Raw genomic sequence first — 11420 nt, forward strand, 5'->3', positions numbered from 1 at the left:
GGTTAAGTGAAGCCAGACACAATCAGAGAGAAAACCCAAGAAATTATTGTTTGTTTTGAATTTCGCGCAAAACTACACGAGGGTTATCTGCGCTAGCCGTCCCTAATTTAACAGTGTAAGACTAGAGCTAGTCATAACCACCCACCGCCAACTCTTGGGTTACTTTTTTTACCAACAAATAGTAGGATTGAGTGTCACATTATAACGTCCCCACGGCTAAAAGGGGATTCGAACCCGCGACCTGCAGATTGCGAGTCGAGCGCCCTAACCACCTGGCCATGCCGGACTCCCTACAAATGAAGAACGAGGCGTAGAAGAAACTGTTTGTTGTAATTAGTGACTGAAAAAAAATAACTAATGGATTGTGATGTTTTCAAATGAGCTAACAGCAAGAGAATGTTTGCTGTTTTACTTAAGATCTTTGAGGTTGCTTTCTTTTAACTTAAAAACCAATCAAATAATTGTTGGTTGTATGACCTTTTAACGGAATGTATAAAACAATATAAAGTTGACGGCATCCATATCTGATAAAGTACGTTTTTCTGATCTCTAAAGTTAACTATATTAAGAAAGTTAGTTATCATCGTCAAGGAGATTTTGTTATAGAACCATCATTAAAAATAAACGACCCCTAGTATGAAACACTATCGTGGTTCGTGATAAATTAATATTGTTTTTCCCTATGAAAGTTGCACACTTAGTTTTTGTGATTCAAATTGACTATTTATAAAAAAAAATAAAAAAAATCAGCTGTGTGATCCGGATGATCGAAAAAATATGTGTGTGTGTATGTTTTTTTACTTGGTATTTAATTTTGATATATATTGTACGTTTGTTGTTAAGCGCAAAGCTTACCGACGACCGTGGACCCTGACAAGAGCCCTACAGTGTAGTTTCCATTGCAAAATGCTCTGCCATAAGACTGTCATGTCAAAAGCACACAACTCCTCCCAACTTGGTTTCCATAAACCATCTAGTGCACAAGGACGACAGTTTCCTGGGGTCCGTTTCAACAATCCGATCGCACAAAAATCCGTAAGCGCTATGTACAGTGATTTAACCAGTATGTCTTCGTATGGAGTAGCATGAATAACCATTTCATTATGCAGCTGCCTTAGGTATGTGACAGTTGAAAGGAAGGTCTTGGTGAACCCAAAACCCCATTGGGCTCATTTCCAGATGGAAATCCTTTTTTATTATGTTGCATACTGTTGCCCGTGGCACATAGACAGCTTTTGCTACAGACCTTTGTGTTCGTGGATTCTCATCTAGTACAAGACACCACACTTTGGTTACCAAGGCGGGCGTAAGACTTGTTACAGGTCTCTTTCTGATGGTTCCTGGTGCCCCATACTCCTTCGTTTTTCGATACTATTCAGTAAAAATAAAATTATAAATCCCTCGACTTGAACTTATCTTTATGATCTGAGCGAATGAATATTTTGCGACGGAAAAGGCTGTTACACACCCTTCCAAAAAGCAATCAATTTACGTTGGCTTCACACTATCAAACAATGTCAAAATGTAGTTCTAATACATTCTGTTCCTCCGCGACTTTATATCAGCTGTGGTTTCCACGTGACTTGCAATGTCAAAATTATATTAGTGTAATGTAGTCAACCTCTCCGCATATGTCTTTCTTACAAGATAAATAAATATTGATGAAAATTTCTGCAACCATACAAAAAAACAACAATATATATATATACGTATACCTCTAATCTAATTTACTCGTATATAAGGAAAGGCTTAATGAAATTATAATATTAGTTTAGTATAATAAAACGGGATAACATTACATTTAATAATCGAACTAACACCCCTCTTAATTCACTTCATTGTCTTGTATGCACGTGTCTGTACAGATGTGACGTAAAAAAGTGTCTATTTCGAACGTTATTTCTATCGGGAAATTATTACGAGTCCCGGTTAACACTGACGTTCTGTCAGTTTTAATTAAGTAAATAACAGTTGAAGAAAGATAAAAAAATAAAAAAACCAAGCAGTCGGTACTTTTAATTCCCAGCCAGTAAATTCGTATACAGTTGTACGTACAAGTCAATAACTCATGGTCGTCATGGTACCGACCAGTACGTGTTTTGTGATTCTATAGTAACGGATAGGCTGAACCAATGTCCTCGAGTTAACGAAAACCTGCTGACTGTGGTAATCTCACGCATTTTTTTTTTTTTTAATATTTCGCGTGCTATGTTGTATTCTATGGTTCCCGAGACTGTAATATTTTTTGGAATATTAACACACGTGTTTAGAATAAAGGTTATATCATATGACGAAAGAAATGAAAATCATAAGTTATTAATTACTTTTTATTATAGAAAAAAAAAAACCCAGAAAAACAAACAACTGAAATATGAGTTTAAATGTCCTCTGGTCATAAACGTGAATGATTTCACAAACTGATGTGGAGGAAATGAGACACACAGACAATGTTAATGACATAATACTATTGTGTTAATATGTTATAGTTATCAGGGGCGTCACCAGGAGAAAGGAAGGATGAGAATTACACAACATTAAATCCTCGAACTGTCGTATTTACTTCTAGGCCGGTGATGGTTTAATTGGCGCCCTAACTTAAACCCGAGATCGCAAGTATTTGACGCCCAACCACGGGCCTGATCTACTCGTAGGTTAACAGCGATACCAGACCCTTATCACACCCGTAACGTACTGAACGGCCAGTACAATGTCAGTGAACAACTATCGTAACGTTCTTCGCCGCAATGCCTAAACAAATACGGTGAAATACAGTACGGTAAAGTCACGTTCCGGACAGGATAAGTAGTTCATGTTTTCGTTTACGTTGGGGTAACTGAATACGTTTCAGAAGTAAGTTTGTTCACACCTATATACTCCTAGCCAGTATTTCTACCGTATATTATACAATACGGTGAAATATAACTTTAAAAAAGGGATATACATAAGTGAGGTGTATATAAACTTCGATCCTCTTTATTATAACAAATGGCTTATCTTTATTCTAACAATGGCTTATATTTATTATAACAAATGGCTTATCTTTATTCTAACAATGGCTTATATTTATTCTAACAAAGGGCTTATCTTTATTCCAACAAATGACTTATCTTTATTCCAACAAATGACTTATCTTTATTCTAACAAATGGCTTATCTTTATTCTAACAAAGGACTTATCTTTATTCTAACAAAGGACTTATCTTTATTCTAACAAATGACTTATCTTTATTCTAACAAAGGACTTATCTTTATTCCAACAAAGGACTTATCTTTATTATAACAAATGGCTTATCTTTATTCTGAGAAATGGCTTATCTTTATTCTAACAAATGACTTATCTTTATTCCAACAAATGACTTATCTTTATTCCAACAAATGACTTATCTTTATTCCAACAAATGACTTATCTTTATTCTAACAAATGGCTTATCTTTATTCTAACAAAGGACTTATCTTTATTCTAACAAAGGGTTTATCTTTATTCTAACAAATGACTTATCTTTATTCTAACAAAGGACTTATCTTTATTCCAACAAATGACTTATCTTTATTATAACAAATGGCTTATCTTTATTCTGAGAAATGGCTTATCTTTATTCTAACAAATGACTTATCTTTATTCCAACAAATGACTTATCTTTATTATAACAAATGGCTTATCTTTATTCTAACAAAGGACTTATCTTTATTCTGAGAAATGGCTTATATAGATAGTTTTCCAACTACCGCTGTGTTTGTTGCATCCTGATAATAAGAGTTTATCAGACATGTATAAGGTTGTCATAGAAGTGCTATTATACACTCTTCTTATCGGAATAAAACCCGAGGGACCAAATAGTGAAAGTAATTTTGAAAAATATCACTATCGTCAGCATAATTTGTTCATCACGAGTAGTTAAGTGTGTGTACGAAAAGTGAACCTCGAACAGAACGAGCTCACCCAAAGAAAATCCTTGAGATGCCAGTAGTTATTTTCTAAATAAATCTTGTTAGTTTAAGCAAAACTTCAGTTATTAAAACGTTTGCTCTTAGCTCTTTAACATAAAGATGTTTGTAAACTCGAAAATTAACGAATTTTAATATTAGCTGCTAGGGTAGTGGTCAGACACATTTTCGATATAACGCATGAGTACGAGTTAAAAATTTACAACAGTACATACAAACAGACAGACAATAAAATTTGTGAAATAAACCTTTTATATAAAACAACACTGAAACGTATTTTACAGAACACAAGCTATAAAAAAAAAATCAAAACCAGCTAAATAGTCCAATGTACAAATAAACTCCATCATTTGTCACGTATGGCTGGCTGCCTCTGTCTCGAACTGAACCATAAAACATTGTACTGCAGAGACCGGAGTTCAACGAACTTACAAGTTAACAATTATCTGCAGCCGACCGTTCCACATTTTTTATAACAAAACATTAAATAAATAAAAACACGTGTAAGATAACTTACTGTAAGGAAGTTCCTGTATTTTCAAGTAAATTTACCAGTTACATCTTGACAGTTGTAATTTAAAAGTGTCAGAATAATACGTACACGATTTCTGGCAAGATAAAAAATCACGCGCCCTTTTCTGTAAAACGATTATTTGGGAAGACTATCTCACAACGCACCCTGTCGTGTATTTCTTTAGCAGCACTTAAAAATAATACTTCCTTGCATCATTAGAATTAACATTTCGGATTTAGCTTATATATAATTATCACTAATTAATATCGTGGGGAATGCATGGTAGTAAACTGTGTGAGTAGCGTTTAGTTTTGAATAATTAACACCAATGAGTGTTTAACTCTGATTTATGTTCAAATGTTCGTCATTGGTTGACGTCTCTATTGTGTCATTTCTCCATAACCATGACAATCCGAATATAGTTATTTATACAAGTGTCAGTTTCTATGGGTTAATTAAAACTCGAACACACGCATTCAAACTCTTTTGAATATAAACATGTTTCGTATAGTACGGAGAAATGTCTCGAGATACTTCTGTATTTGGAACAAATTATCTTCGTTAAGTGCTTACACTGCAATGGGCATATATGTCTGTCTCCCTCAACTTTACCAAAGTTTACAAGTTTCAAGTAACTATTGAAATACTAAAACGTGTCTATTTTGTTAAATAAATGACCTTATAACACCATAATGTGTTAATTAGACACTCAAAGTTTCGCTTTACAGCTTCTCCAAGAGCGTTCACTAAAACACAAACCGAAACTGACAGTACAAAGCTTCAAATGGTTTCTAATTAAATACGTACAACATTTTGATGTTACAAGGTCGTTTATTTCTACTATTAATATGTCTTCTATATACTGATATGCACTACAGAAATTAAATAATATATGTTTTATTGTTTCTTGTGTATTCCAATAAACCTGGCGCTTGGAGAGTTTTATCATAATTAGAGAATATTTGCAGGTGAACATGACAAGTTTTCAGTTATCTTTATCACCATGAAAAAATAAATAGAGTAATTAAGAAATAATAGCACGTTTAAAAATATTTAACAACAAATACCCTTGTCGTCCGACTCGAGCCAGGTGCAACAATGTAAAACATGACATTTATAACAATGTTTCAGACAACAATAATACCATACTTGGAATTCACATAAACATTAAAGATTACAATTGCATTTTTAAAAATTGTACCAGGTGCAACAATGTAAAACATGACATTTATAACAATGTTTCAGACAACAATAATACCATACTTGGAATTCACATAAACATGAAACTTAAAAAAAAAAGATTACAATTGCATTTTTAAAACGTGAGAACGTTAAATAACAATAATATGTAGGCAAAAATATGTATATCTTTCTACACTGTTTACGTCACACACTTCGTAGCATATTCATGTTCACATAAATAAGAAATATGAGCTCGTACATAAATTACACAAGTTTAAAGAATACATGATACAGAATTCCTGCCCAGAAATAGGATTGTATTTCCCATCAAATAGTTGTTTTACTTGAAGCTAAATTAGGATTCTCGTAGAGGCTTAAAGTTTCTCTATCAACCAAATATTCATTGAAACCCCATTAGTGATTAATAGTTTTTAAATACAAGCTTAAATTGAAAGTATCCAATTTTGCGGAAACTGTTGATATAATAATAATGGTTATCTTGTTATCTTTTTGTAAACATGAAACACACTTATTTCTCAGCATAACGTTTTTCAACAATTTATGATTTCATCCACATTAATTCAACACGGCTGTTTTGAACTGCGAGAAAATATGGCTTTATCCTCAATTTTTTAAAATATTTATTGAATTTGTGTCGTTTTCAATATATATTGATATTTTATATGCAGAAACTTATAATCCACGTTACTTAATTTAAAATATAAAAAGTAAACAATTGACTTAAAGTGAAAAAATACCAAAATTGGTTAAAATTGAGAAATTAATAAGACCATCGGAAAACCAAACGAACCTATTCACGAGCCATACTTATGACGCGGTCAAATACCAAGAGAGTAATCACTACTATAGTATACAGCATTTAAGAGGTACAGCTAGACTGTAGAATTGTTTTTAAACAAGAAGCCGATATGTTGAAAAGTATTTTTGCTTTTACAAGATTTGATTGTTTATAATGTTAATTTTTTTTATCTATATAAATATAATTTTTCAGTGATTTGTTTTGTTGGCTTGCATGGTTTGGATTTAGGGTTAACCTAAATCTCTAAAGTTGGCCTAACCTCGAGCGATATTATTGAGATTATGACTGAAAGTACTGAACTGATTAAACAGTGTTTCCCCACCTTGTAAAAAAAAAACATAACAATTTTTATTTTTATTACAAGTTACAGACTTTACAGTAAGGAAGAGTATTTTTAAAACGGGTACAAACATTCTAACTTGAGAGTGATCGCACCAGTGATCAAAACGTAGTATTTTTTAAATAAATATTATTCCTTAATGTAAAAGCTGTAACTTGTAATAAAATAATACTTATAACCAGTAAGTAAAGTAAAAAAAAACATAACAATTGTTGTTGTAACAAATATATAAATAGTGTTCCGACCAGGAATGAGTTAGTTGTAACCCAGCCGGCCTAAAGAGCTTTGGATTGAGCGAATGGATACAACAAATATATCGTGGTTGATACTATTATTATTATTATACATTCTTCTAATTATTGATTAGGGACTAGGTAAATAATGTATTATTTAAAAATGTAATGGTATAATTTTAATCATGATTCGCCAGCTTGTGAAAGGTGTATACGCGATAACAAACGCTGTATGCCTTAATTAACTTATAAGTTACTTCCGAATTATTTCACCTATGTAGTTCACTTACTTTTAATCACAAATCTTTGATAATTAGAAACACACCTGTAGGTAAAACAATTAGTAATAATTTGATATATTTTTTTTTAGAAACGCAGCTAAATTTAAAAGTAAAAAGTAGAAGAGTAGTCGATAATTTACTTTTTCTATACGAGTAGTGGAAAACTGGCATGATAATATTGTATACATTTTATCGTGGCAACGTATCGGTAAAAATAAAATTCTTACACATAAAACTTGATTTAAAAAACTATAACAGAAATTAGAAATGAGGTATTTAAACAAACCAGGCTCTATATCAGAAAAGTAACAATATTTATAATTCAAACCATGCTCGGTTTCCTTAGAAACGTTACAATCTTCATTCAGTCACATTTAAAAATTCAGAAAAAGGCTTAATTAAATTTTGCTGTAGAAACACAACATATATTTACAATAATACGTACAGAACAAAGCAGTCACATTATACAAGTATCCCAGGCGTTTCCTCGCGATAGACATAGCAGATCCTAGAATGATCAGCTTGATGAAAAAACACATTATAACATACACAGCGTAGAGCAGTCCTTGGTAAGATAAATTAATATTAGGTGGGAGAAATCGCAGCGAATTTTTGGATATTGAAATATCTAATAATCAGTATAGAATGTTCTAAAATGACATTTGTAAGTAAAAAATACAACAGTAAGAAAAGCGGTAAAAAATTTACATTTATTGTTTGTTTCGTGCACAATAGAGAACATAAAAATGACAAACCAAAAACGAATAAGTAACAGGATTAGCAAGCGAGAAAATAACTATTGATAACTAAATACAAAAAAACAATTTATCATCATAGTGAGAAGACTAAACGAGTAACTGTAGAGGAATATGTACTGAAAAACTATGATTTCAATAACTTGAAGTAATACGCCTCTCGTGTCCAGTAACTCAAACAAATCATTGTTACTGTCCCACAGGAAGAATTATTATAAACATTTATATAGATATATATATAAGAAAGGAGCATACATATATATATATATATAGAAAGAGAGCGAGTTTTCAATTATCCAGAAACTAAATATTCTATCCAGGAAGAATTGGAAGGCTGGCCTGGGAACCTAATGTCCGGGATATCAATTCTATAGGAAATTTATCTTACTGTTTATATTTTCCTTTTGAAGGATTTCGGTTTTCACAAAACAGCTAAGCTACCAGTACTGATTGATTTAAATCGTAACGCTCAAACTGACGTGTGCAACAAAGAAGCTCGTGCAGGTTTTGTCTATCATATTCTTACAGAAGGCTCACAATGCCAATATTAAGCATATAATAATTTACAAAATTGTCTACAAGTAAGATGTATTCAGAAGTGGAAGAATTCTAGAGTTAGGGAGGAGAGAATCATGTCTATAATACTGAGTGAATCGAATAAATTACCGTAAATATATTATAAATAGAATTTGAGATATAATATATCGTATGGAAATAAATACTAACGATAGGAGATATCGTAAATGTCTCTTATATCAACTGTACAGGTATTAAGCCCTCGATATATAAATGTTTAAAAAGACAAAATGTGGTATATATATCAAAGCTGGAGTAAGGTAATTTACAATCTACGTTAGGAGCAAACTACAGAGGTAAAAATAGTTACACAACATCAGCGTGGCGAAGAAATCTCCTGAAGGAGGCAACATTGTCTAAAATTTACAGAATAATTCCTGAAACAGGTGAGTAAAAGCCAAGTTTATTATAGCTTTACACGTTCTTCCTCCCAGCTCGCTCTTGTCCCCCAGCCTGGACTAAAGTGGTAACCATGCGGATTTTTTGTTCTTTGTGAAGTTACCACGTGATTTAGTCTATGGTATCCTAAACCTTACTGGAATATTTCAACTCACGGTCTTAGAGTTTTCGTCACATTAAATTTACTTGTCCAATTCGACACCAGGGGCAAGAGTTTTGACACGACCTTATGCGAAACAGGGGACGACACCTTCCAAGTTCGAAAGCTGGGATGACAGTTCCACCAATACCATCGAGATGGTTTTGGAGACGTCCTAGGGGGTAGTCAGTAGCTAATCCTCCGGCGTTTAAATAACCAGGACAGACGACAACAGGGTTCATGATTTATTGAAGAATTGAGTTTCTAACCCTAAATTACCTCCGGTTAGACAATCCAATAAATCAGAAACATTTCAATTAATACAAAAAAATTCTATGCTTCCAAGTATTAGGGTTAGTATTTCTGACCTTCTATTTTTAATTCATAATGGTTTGGTTGTGGATGTTGGCTAGGGTGGTCAGTCACGACTGGAGACACGTCTGGAGGAGCCATTAAAGACCCCGAAATTGTCGTTTTACTTTCTCCGTACCAAAACTGTTTGGAAGCTATTTGTTTCTCTTCGAGCGCTTTTTCTTCTCGAGTTTTTTCTTTCACGAGACGGTCTAGACCAATGAGTTGGTCATCTGTCATTGGCACTATTTTAGATCCTACGGGCTCTTTAGCGTCGAAGGCAAAGACGACGGCTGCGACGATTGCTATGCCCCCAATGCCCATGATAACGGGGCCCACGTAGCCTAGATTTATCAGGTGAGTTTTCAGATCGGCGTCTTTTTTTGAAATCATGGTTCCGTTTCCCAGTTCCACGAATCTAGTCGAGAGCGGCTCAGCGAAGAAGCCCACGACCATCATCGCCATGCCGCCAGCAAAGAGAAATATCCCGCCGCTGAGAGCCTTGATGCTCGACCAAATACAAGAGAAGCTGGTTTTACTCCGTAAAACAGACAAACCCTTCTGATTCTTCCTGCTGTTGGTTTGAGGAGGGTGGGAGGGTCCGTACACCGAACCCCTGTAATTGACATTATTCTGCCGGAGCTGTCTTCCAATGACTGCAGCATTATTCATGATGTTTCACTTGATTTTAACGCCCTCTTTTCGAATATTGTGGTCATTCACGTGGTCATTGTCATAACAAACATATTTTTCAAATGTTTGTTTCTAACGCCAGAAGCAACGGTTTGTAGTTTCCATTTTTTTTACCCTATTTTCGTTACTGATCACGATTTTTTGATACTTCACTGCCATACACTTGAATGAAATTTTAACTGTCCATTCTTAGATTATTTTCAAAAACGTGGAAAACTGGACAATATCGATCATCAAGTCTTGCGACACATCTCGTTTCACCGTAGTCACTCTTAGTTCAGAGTTTCGGAATAGCACCTCAATAGTGTCGTTTGTGTACACGATAAACTTTGCGTCTGACTTCAGATCTATAGGATCGTATCGTCAAGTCAGACATCGGAATGTCACTGTGAATGTTCACACTGGAATGTCTGACCGGTCCTACGTAATCACATTGTTACATAAGCCAGAAGTACTTGACATTACACCAACGATAACACTGCACAGCTGATATTAACAACATGTAAACTTTGAATAGCTTCTGTCACATAATGTTCTTATCGAGTGTTTACTTAACATTAAAATTCAACCTTCTTCTCTCCTAACAGCCTTTGATGACAAAGTATAGAAGCGATAGACATCCTCACATATTTGAGAGTCAATAGAAACGTCAATAGGAAAAACCCCCACGGCTCTATGTCTCTTCTACATGCTAACACATAAAACAAACGAGTCTCGAGCTAGATGTGCAGGGACGTTCCACAGAGAGAGAATGTGCCACGCATGCGCCGACTGTCTAGATCGTTCTGACAACAACTGCAAAGGAAATACGCTCGAAAATCGGTATCGCAGGTAGCTTGTACAGAAAGTGACACGCGCAGTGTTAAGCAGGTGCCTGACGGGTAGTCTTGAATTGTCAGTCTAGTGGACATGTATGAAAGGAAACGATTCTAAACATCAGATATGCGTTGTTGATTGCATTCGTTTGAGTTTGTGCAACCTTTCAGGTATAATTTTCACACATGCGATATCTAGTGCCGACGAGGCCTTTCGCAGAAAACCAAAACTCTTCAGAATGATTGAATATAATAATATAAGGTTAATTAGTGAGGTCACTTACTGATTCGATGACGAGGAACCCACTTTGAGACTAATAATGCTTGGAGACGGCTTGAATGGGTAATGAAGAAAAACTTTAATATAAGTTTTAACAT

At 34.2% G+C, this 11420-nt stretch overlaps 1 long non-coding RNA gene across 1 annotated transcript; it reads left to right on the plus strand.

Moving 5' to 3' along the window:
- The first annotated feature begins 5293 nt into the window (after positions 1-5293).
- On the plus strand, positions 5294-6797 carry LOC111087483. Its single transcript, XR_002612159.1, has 2 exons — positions 5294-5548; positions 5663-6797. It is a non-coding gene; the product is annotated as an uncharacterized LOC111087483 (long non-coding RNA).
- The last annotated feature ends 4623 nt before the right edge of the window (positions 6798-11420 follow it).

The sequence above is a fragment of the Limulus polyphemus genome, unplaced genomic scaffold, assembly GCF_000517525.1.
Source record: "Limulus polyphemus unplaced genomic scaffold, Limulus_polyphemus-2.1.2 Scaffold2207, whole genome shotgun sequence".
Taxonomy (NCBI): Eukaryota; Metazoa; Arthropoda; class Merostomata; order Xiphosura; family Limulidae; genus Limulus; species Limulus polyphemus.